The sequence below is a fragment of the Empidonax traillii genome, unplaced genomic scaffold, assembly GCF_003031625.1.
Source record: "Empidonax traillii isolate 1590-97213 ecotype Southwest subspecies unplaced genomic scaffold, ASM303162v1 scaffold1227:size194917, whole genome shotgun sequence".
In the NCBI taxonomy this organism is placed as follows: Eukaryota; Metazoa; Chordata; class Aves; order Passeriformes; family Tyrannidae; genus Empidonax; species Empidonax traillii.
This window is the reverse complement of record NW_020956420.1, coordinates 130,739-139,639: the sequence shown is the minus strand read 5'-3', so window position 1 is coordinate 139,639 and position 8,901 is coordinate 130,739. Positions and strand designations below refer to the sequence as shown.

The window sequence follows — 8,901 nt, the reverse complement described above, 5'->3', positions numbered from 1 at the left end:
GCTCTTCCTTACATGGATATCTTGCCCTCATGCTTGAGAGGAGCAGTCTCTAGAGATTGTTCCTTCTTTTCCAATTCCTCTTTCAATTTTCTGATCTCTAGCAAGGGATCCCAGCTGTTGGGCTTCATGACCTCCTAATTGCTGACTATCAGCCCCATTATCCCAGCATCAAAGCAACCAGGTAGAAATCTGCTTACCTACAAGTCTTGAAGTTCTGATGAGGTCAAGGATCAGGTAATTTCGGTTTTCCATTTGATTTGTTTCACTGCTTTCAATTTCTTTGTTGAAGGACCAGCTTCATGATCTGCCCCCTCCCCTCCTGATTGTCCTGCTTCTTCCTCTTCCTTCCTTTCTAATTGATGATATGGACCTGTAGCTTGCCTTATCTATTCTTTCAACTACTGGGGCAATTACTGTATTTCCTGTGTTTTGAGTCCCTATCTCATCCATAGTGTCCTCAAATGCAATTTGGGTTCCTGCCTCCACTACAGTCCTCTGAGCGTACTGAACTGTGACTCGATAGGCACAGGCCAGGCCCCAGTACAACTGCTCAACTCATTACTTAAAGGTCAAAGCCTTATGGGAATTCCTGAGATCGTAGAGGAGTCCAAGGAGAGGGGATACTGCACCACCACTCATGGAAATCTGCTTTTGAGGGCTTAGAGATACACAAGTGCTGGTCAGCATTTAAGAACCACCTTTTAAAAGCACAGAAGCAGGCAATCCCATTGTGTTGAAAGACAGGCAAGTGGGGCAGAAGACCAGCTGGGCTAAGCAGGCAACTCCTCATGGAGCTCAAGAGGAAGGAAAAATTGTATGATCTCTGGAAGCAAGGTCAGTCTTCACAGGATGATTACAGAGCTGTGGTTCATACATGCAGGTAGAAGACATAAAATGCCCAATCTCAATTATAGTTGAAACTGGGCAGTGTTGTGTCAGACAAGAAGGGCTTTTTTTAAGTACATCAGCAGCAAGAGAAGGTCTGGAGAAAACATTGGACTGATACTTGTTGGAGATGGCCATCTGACTAATAGGGATAAAGAAAAAGCAGAGACATTTCTCTTTGCCTCAACCTTTAATAATACTGATAGACCTTGGGTTGCCAGGTCCTCTTGGAGGACCATGACTGCAGGAACGGTGACTTTCCATTTGTGTATACTGAAATTGTAAGGGATGGGTTGTTTCAGCTGAACATTTGCAAGTCCACAGCATCTGATGGGATTTATCCCAGAATACTGAAGGAGCTAGCAGATGTTATGACAGGAACTCTCTCAATCATCTGTCAAAGGTCTGGGGAGACTGGGGACTGAAGCTGACTAGGAGCTGGCTAATGGTATTCCTACTTAGAAGAAGGGTGTGAGGGAAGACCCAGCGAACTACACACATAGTAGTCTTAAACTCAATACATGGAAAAAATATGGAGAAGATCATACTGGCTGCTATTGAAAGGCATTTAAATAACAGTGCCATCATCAGGCACAGTCAACATGAGTTCACAAAGGGAAAGCCCTGTTTCACAGAATATGCTGAGTTGGAAGGGACCAACAAGGATTATCGAGTCCAACTCTTAGCCCTGTGGAGGTATGCAGCAAGGCTGTGGAGACTAGCAGCAAGGAAAAGAATGTAAATAAGAAGTGAACATCCAATCATATGTGAAGGCTGGTAATAATATATAGATAATAGAACTAAGAATAGTTTTGGTATGTAAGATTCTACAGTCAATGTGTGAGTGCAGCTGTGTGAGAACAAGATGTAATATACAGGATGAAGCAATAAAAAGCTGAATTTAGGCCATCATCATGAAGTGCCCAGTTTTATTTTTATGGTCGTCCTCTATTTACTACAACATAACCCTGCACAGGATTATCCCTAAGAGTCACACCATATACCTGAGAGTATCACCCAAATGCTTCTTGACCTCTGTCAGGCTTGGTGCTGTGACCACTTCCCTGGGGAGCCTGTTCCAGTGCCCAGTCACCCTCTAGGTGAAGAACCTTTTTTTAATATCTAACCTAAACCTCCCCTGACACAACTTCAGGCCATTCCCTCAGGTCCAGTCGCTGATCACCACAGTGTCTGCCCCTCCACTTCCCCTCACAAGGGAGTTGTAGACTGCAATGAGGTCTCCCCTCAGTCTCCTCCAGGTTGAACAGACGAAGTGACCTCAGCCACTCCTCATACGGCTTCCCCTCAAGGCCCTTCACACTATTTTCGTTGCCCTCCTTTGGGTACTCTCTACTAACTTAATACCTTTCCTATATTGTAGTGCTGAAAACTGCACACAATGTTCAAGGTGAGGCCACACCAGTGCAGAGTAGAGAGGGACAATCCCCTCCCTTGACCAGCTGGGGATGCTTTGCCTGATGCTCCCCAGGACATGGTTGGCCCTCCTGGCTGCCAAGGCACACTGCTGACTCATGTTCAACTTGTCGTCAAACAGAACCCCCAGGTCCCTTTCTGCCGCACTGCTTTCCAGCATCTCATTCCCCAGTCTGTACATACATGCAGAGCTGCCCCATCCCAGGTGCAGAGTCTGGCACTTTCCCTTGTTGAACTTCATATGGTTGGTGATTGCTCAGTCCTCTAATTTGTCAAGGTCTCTCTGCAGGGTCTCCCTGCCTTTGAGGGGGTTAACAGCTCCTCCCAGTTTTGTGTCATCTGCAAACTTGCTTAGTATCCCTTGGTCCTTCCCTGCATCCAAGTAATTTATGAAGATGTTGAAGAGCACAGGGCCTAAGATGGAGCCCTGCAGAATCCCCCTAGTGACAGGTCGCCAACCTGATGTTACCCCATTCACTATTACCCTCTGTGCTTGACCCATGAGCCAATTGCTCATCAACCACATGATGAGTTTATCCAACTGTGGGTTGGACATTTTGTCCAGAAGGATCCTGTGAGAGACAGTATCAAAAACTTCACTGAAATCCAAAAAGATTACATCAACTGTCTTCTCTTGATCAGCTAGGTGGGTTACCTTGGCATAGAAGGAAATCATGTTTGATAAGCAGGACTTTCCTCTCGTGAAGCCGTTCTGGCTGTGACCGATGAGAGTTGTCTTTCAGGTGTTTTCCAATACTTCCCAGAATAATTTTCTCCATAACTTTACCAGGCATTAAAGTGAGACTGACAGGTCTGTAGTTTCCAGGGTCCTTCTTTCTTGCCCTTCTTGAAAATTGGGACAATGTTCTCCAGCTTCCAGTCAGCTGGGACCTATTTGAATTCCCATGACTGCTCAAAAATCATCGAGGAGGTTTTGCAATGACATCAACCACCTCTTTGAGGATTCTGGGATGAATCCCATCAGGCTCCATACATTTGTAAGGATCTAGCTCTAGCAGGAGATCCCACACAATTTCAGGGTCAACTGGGAGTTGATTGTTCTTGCAGTCATGGTCCTCCAGCTCATGGCACTGAGACTCTAACCCCCTTGGTCCATTATCCATGGTGAAAACAGAGGCAAAGAAAGCATTAAACACCTCTGCCTTATCTCTGTCCCTGTTTGTGAGGTGACCATCCTCATCCTGGAATGGGCCGATGATATCTCTATATTGCCTATTGCCATTAATATATTTGAAAAAACTCTTTTTATTGTCCCCCACATTTCTGCCCAGCTTCAACTGCAGTTGAACTTTGGCCACACAAATTTTCTCCCCACAGTGGCAAGCAACACGTCTGAATTCTTCCCATGTCACTTGACCTTGCTTCCACTGGGCACACGCATTCTGTTTTTGCCTTATCTCCAAGAGAAGATTCCTGCTCAGCCAAACCAGCCTTCTGTCTTGCCTGCTTGATTTCTGACATTTGGGAATTGCCTGTTCCTTTGCTCTTAGGAGGTGATGTTTGAAACGGACCAGCACTGATGGACCCCAGCACCTGCAAAAACATTTTCCCAGGGGACCTCATGTCCAGAGTTGAGGTTTACTGGCACTTTCCCCCTTGTCAACAGAGATTTTAAACCAATCTCCACTTCGCTCACAAGATCCACTCTGTTGACAAGCAGTAGATCAAGGAACAAACCCATGACAGCATCTTTCTGAGTCGGTTCCTTACGACCTGTTCCATGAAGTTGTCATCGAGCTTTTTTAGGAATCTTCTGGATCAGGTTGTACCAGCTGTGTGATGCTCCCAGTTTATTTCTGGTAAGTTGAAGTCCCCCTTAAGGACAAGGGCAGTTGACTTGGAAGTGTCATAGTTCTGATTTTAGCAAGGAATTTTTTCTTTCCCTTCCCCCTGACGTGTGTGCCCTGTGTATGGGCCATAAGGTGAACAAAAGAACTAACCTGGTCCACTGATGGCCGAGAGATTAGTCTCCTTGACAACGAAGGGGGAGGAGTTGGGGGGGCTAGTGTGTGTGGTTGGAAGGAGGTGGGGATGGGTGTCAGCTCAGCTCTCTGCCCTCAGCGGAGCCTGCTGCGAGCTGCAGACGCTGCCTGGTTTTTCTTTTTTTTTTTTTTCTGTCAGAAGAGAGCTTGCTGCTGCTCTCTGCTCAGTTGTTGCTGGCTGCAGGCCCGGCTTAAAGCGAAATCCTAACCAGCTGAAGTTCATGAGTTTTCTTCCATTGGGAGAACTTTCTGTTTTATTGTTGGTTTTTTTCTTCCCCCTTCCCCCCCCCCCTTTTTTTTTCCAGTGTGGGAAGGGAAGGGGAATTGAGTTTTTTTGGTTTTTCTCCAATATACCCTGGGGGGTGTTGCTTTTTTTCCCCCCTCCCCCAACCCACCTGGTGGCAACCAAGGATCTCACAGCGCTGCCTGGTGACGGGCACTAGACATTACAATCTCTGTTCCTCCAGTGACCCAACAGCACCACCTGGTGAATGGTACAGGACATTACAAGTTTTGCATCTCCAGTGCCCCAACAGCGACCCCTACTGACTGTGGTTTGAACTGCACCAAAGGGTGCAAAAAATTTGAACTATTTAATTTTCCTTTTGCCGGTTTATCGGTTTTGTTCTTGAAGGGGATTATTTGGTCGGTATAGGAGTATTGCTTGGTTGTTTTACTTTTTTTTTTCCTGTGTTCCTGTTAATGTACACATGCCTTTTAATCAAGGGCTGTTATTTTCCCTTTTCCATAATTTGTTTTCCTTCAATTGGAACCTCCTAATTTTGGATTTATAATCACTTAGAAAAAGAAGTTTGGGTCTTTTTCTCCTAATCTATCCTCAGCAAAAGACCCTTGTCTCATTTAAACTGGGACATTTTTGGCGCCCAGCGTGGGACCTGAGAGAGGAAAAGTGGAAAAGGAATAACTGCTCTTGTGTGACTTTATACGTGTTTGCGAACCTGTAGGCACCATGAAGTCTAAGATCATTGCTTTTCTGTGGTATAAAATTATGCCAAAATCTATGTCCCACTTGTTGATGTTTTTCAGCTCAGACGCTATGGCTCTCATTGTAATAAGTATATTTGAGATCTTGCACTGGTTTTATGACATAGCAAACTCAACACCTGTTATTTTCGTCCAGGATATGTTCTCAAGGATATATTACTGCTCTAACCTACACTGTCTCCTTTGGGGTTTTAAAGATAATGGCACCTATCCCTATGGAGAAACACAGGAGGGTATATCTGCCCAACCCTTCATACATTTTCCCTTTGGTTCCAATACAATGGCCTCTGAGAAATTTAAACTCTCTTTAGATATGAGACATTTTACTTTTTGGGCTTCTTGTGCAAGTTTGTGCCATGGTGTCATATCTAATATTTGTAGTTAAGACCAGGATTTACCCCAAATGGGCACAGAAGCCTGCCCCAGGGGTGGAAAACCTCGAATGGCATGGGCCATGGGAGGACGTGGGTAAATTTCTAGAAAGTGGTTCAGTTCCTACAACATAGAAATTCACTCTCGAACAACTCCTAAACCCTACACAGATAATAACAGCTGTGATGGAGAGAGGTCGTGGTAAACCCATAGAAAGGCAGGTGGTAGATGCATGTGGGGCTTTAGCCGTTGCCTACAAAAAGGTGCTCGGTATGGTGCAACCCTCACAGGGAAAAGGAAAAAATGAAAATGAGAGACTTGATACAAGAGTGACTCCAAAAAAGACCAGTTCCAAGGGAGAAAACAAGTCAATGGAGGTTGCCCCTATCCAAAAGAGGAAATATAAGACCAAATCAGCTCACCCAGTTGATGATGATGGGGAGGCAGGACCCTCACAGGCAGCTAGCCCAGAGCCAGAAATCGTCACTTAGTCCTTATCGTATGACAACCTCCGGAAGTTACAGGCAGACGTCATTCGTCACCCAAATGAGCCCATACTAACCTGGATGATCCGAGTTTGGGACTCCATGGATGATGCCATAAACCTTGATGGCGCTGAAGCAAGGTTCTTGAGGTCTATTGCCCAGGATGTGGGCATTGAAGAGGCATTTATGAGAGAATCAAAGCCCCTGTCTCTCTGGGCACGGCTACTGGATGCTGTGAGAGAGAGGTTCCTTTACAGAGAGGCCTTGCAGACAGACCATTTTGTGAAGAGCTGGAATACCATGGAGGAGGGGATCCGACGCCTGAGGGAAATGGCACTGTTGGAGGTACTGTTTGGAAGGGATATGCAAGCTAATCATGATCCTGACAAGACTATATGTACACCATACATGTTGTGGACTTTCATACGTATGGGGCCATCTGCGCACGTCAGTTACCTGACATCATTGGAGGCTGGAGAAAAGAGTGAGCCAGTGGTGTTTAAAGCAAATAAAATTTGGATGTACGACAGTATGGTCCAAGGATCACTACAAGCCCGCGTTTCCTCTGTAGAGACCTCAATCAATAACCTCACTACCACAGCAACAAAACTACAAGATCAATAGGAGAAAATCCTAGAAAAGATTGAGAGAAACAGTTCCCAGGTGGTACCAGTGAGAACCGGGCGCCCCCCAGCTAGAGAGGGTAGACAGACCTCACGAACCGAGCTGTGGTATTTCCTATCTGGCCATGGAGAGGACATGAGACAGTGGAACAGGAAACCTACCCATGTCTTGGCAGCCCGAGTACAAGAGCTGAAGGACAAGGAAAAAGCAAAGTCCGTGAAAGTGAGTGCAGTGCCGGTATCCCATGGGCAGGGATCTGACCTGCTAGAAGGTACCTCCCGCCGGTATTTGCAGATGGAAAACTGTGACAAGCAGGACAGAAACCAGTATTAGAGGGGTCCTGCCTCTAGCCAGGTAGAGGTACAGGACTGCTGGGGTCTTGGCAGTTTTAAAGGATTGTGCTGGGTTCTGAGAAGGCCAGGAGCTGACCGTTAGTCAAACAAGAACAAGTCTGCAGCTGCAGGAATGCGGAGGTCAGCAGAAAGCAATGTGTGAGAAACGGTGATAACAGAAACTTTTCCCAGGAATGTGTGCTTTAAGACTACCAATCGTTGGACTGTCTGGGGCGCGTGGACAATGTGTGCTGACCAATCATAATAGCATGCTGTGCTCCTGGTCGCATGTCCAGGACTCAAAAGATTATATATTGAGTAGTCTTCTGATAATAAAACGGATTTGAATCTGCATCTTATAGATGTGTTGTTCTTTCCCGCTCGCTTGAATGCCCACGGCACAAGACAACTGTGTCTATTGGACTGTGTGGATCCGTCGGCCTGGCACATCAGACCCACAAGAATATAAGGCTTTGGTTGACACTGGCACTCAATGCACATTAGTGCCCTCAGGACATGTGGGACCAGAGGTTATTTCCATTTCTGGGGTGACAGGAGGGTTGCAGCAGCTGACCGTGTTGGAAGCTGAAGTGAGTTTGACCTGGAAGGAGTGGCAGAAACACCCCCTTGTGACTGGTCCAGATGCCCCATGTATCCTGGGCATTGACTACCTTAGGAATGGGTATTTCAAAGACCCCAAGGGACATAGATGGGCTTTTGGAATAACTGCTGTGGAGACAGAGGCAGTTAAGCAGTTGAATTCATTACCTGGCCTCTCAGAGAACCCTTCTGCTGTAGGACTGTTGAAGGTTGAGGAACAGCGAGTGTCAATTGCCACTACAATAGTGCACCACTGGCAGTACCAAACGAACCGAGACTCTGTGATCCCCATCCATAATATGATCCGTGAGCTGGAGAGCCAAGAAGTGATCTGCAGGATCCACTCCCCCTTCAACAGCCCCATCTGACCTGTGCATAAGTCTGACGGAGAATGGAGATTGACTGTGGACTATCGTGGCATGAATGAAGCCACCCCGTCTCTGAGTGCTGCTGTTCCAGACATGTTGGAGCTCCAGTATGAGCTGGAGTCTAAGGCAGCGAGGTGGTACGCCACTATTGACATCGCGAATGCATTCTTCTCCATTCCCTTGGCAGCAGGGTGCAGGCCGCAGTTTGCTTTCACGTGGAGAGGCGTGCAGTACATGTGGAACCGACTGCCCCAGGGGTGGAAACACAGTCCCACCGTCTGCCACGGATTGATCCAGGCTACGCTAGAGAAAGGTGAAGCTCCAGAACACCTACAGCACATTGATGACATCGTCATATGGGGGGACACAGCAGAAGAGGTCTCTGAGAAAGGAAAGAAGATCATACAGATTCTCCTGGAAGCTGGTTTTACCATCAAAAAGAGTAAAGTCAAGGGACCCGCCCGAGAGATCCAGTTCCTGGGAGTAAAGTGGCAAGATGGATGTCACCAGATCCTGACTGAAGTCATCGATAAAATCACAGCAATGGCCCCCCCAATTAGCAAGATGGAAACCCAAGCTTTCCTGGGTGCCATAGGTTTTTGGAGAATGCATATCCCCGAGTACAGCCAGATTGTAAGCCCTCTCTATCTGGTAACTCGCAAGAAGAATGATTTCCAGTGGGGTCCTGAACAACAGCAAGCATTTGAACAGATTAAACAGGAGATTGCCCATGCTGTAGCCCTTGGACCAGTCAGGACAGGACCAGATGTGAAGAATGTGCTCTACTCTGCAT

General features: G+C 46.7%; 1 long non-coding RNA gene across 1 annotated transcript in view; it reads right to left on the bottom strand.

Moving 5' to 3' along the window:
• Nucleotides 1–3,265: 3,265 nt before the first annotated feature.
• The window catches only part of LOC114069290, a 15,698-nt gene continuing 10,062 nt past the window's right edge, over nucleotides 3,266–8,901 (bottom strand). The window contains exons 3-4 of the long non-coding RNA XR_003573749.1: nucleotides 8,085–8,089; nucleotides 3,266–3,416 (exon numbers count right to left, since the gene is read on the bottom strand). This is a non-coding gene — a long non-coding RNA (uncharacterized LOC114069290). The remainder of the gene's footprint in view (nucleotides 3,417–8,084; nucleotides 8,090–8,901) is intronic.